The sequence below is a fragment of the Cynoglossus semilaevis genome, chromosome 9 (assembly GCF_000523025.1).
Source record: "Cynoglossus semilaevis isolate Cse_v1.0 chromosome 9, Cse_v1.0, whole genome shotgun sequence".
In the NCBI taxonomy this organism is placed as follows: Eukaryota; Metazoa; Chordata; class Actinopteri; order Pleuronectiformes; family Cynoglossidae; genus Cynoglossus; species Cynoglossus semilaevis.
This window is the reverse complement of record NC_024315.1, coordinates 15,868,462-15,869,156: the sequence shown is the minus strand read 5'-3', so window position 1 is coordinate 15,869,156 and position 695 is coordinate 15,868,462.

Below are 695 nucleotides of genomic sequence, written 5' to 3'. Positions count from 1 at the left end.
ATGCAGCCCTGGTAGTTTCATCTCATTTTTCATTTTGAAATTAGTAAATAAATTATGGTAAATAAAATTTCTGAAACAACACGGAAGCCTTAAAATTGCAGGAGGATAAGGTGTAGAGCAAGCAACGGTTGTGGAATCGATAACGCTAACATGTGCCCCGGCATACACCAAGGCAGATTCAAGCAACAGAAAGGGTCGCTACTGATGAAAGATCAGACAAATCAAACGAAAGATCAAGATCAAACAAAAAAAGAGAGAAATACAAAAGAAATAATGATAGACTTCTCTTTCAAAATCACAATGGCTGAGAGACGCAAGTAGAGCAGCCATTAAGTAAAACTTCTACATATAATTATTCCTGCTTCCTCCCACTCCTGCCTAAACTTTTGCACAGTACTTCAAAACCCTACTACTTTGATGAGCACTTGGTTGGAGTCAACATGGTACATTTTGAACTGGCATTTTTGACCCACTTCTGCTTAAAATACCACCCAACATTAGTGGTAATGTTCTCAGCAAAGCTCTTTCAAGGCCACACCACAGGATAATGGTCTACATTCTGACAACGAAGCTTTTATTTGACTACGTTTGAAGCCATCCATGGGTTGGTTTGGATGGATTCTGAAATGAGGATTTTTTTTTCATTTATTTTATTTCTCATTTAGCTTCCGTGAAGACACAGGATTTCTTTGTAA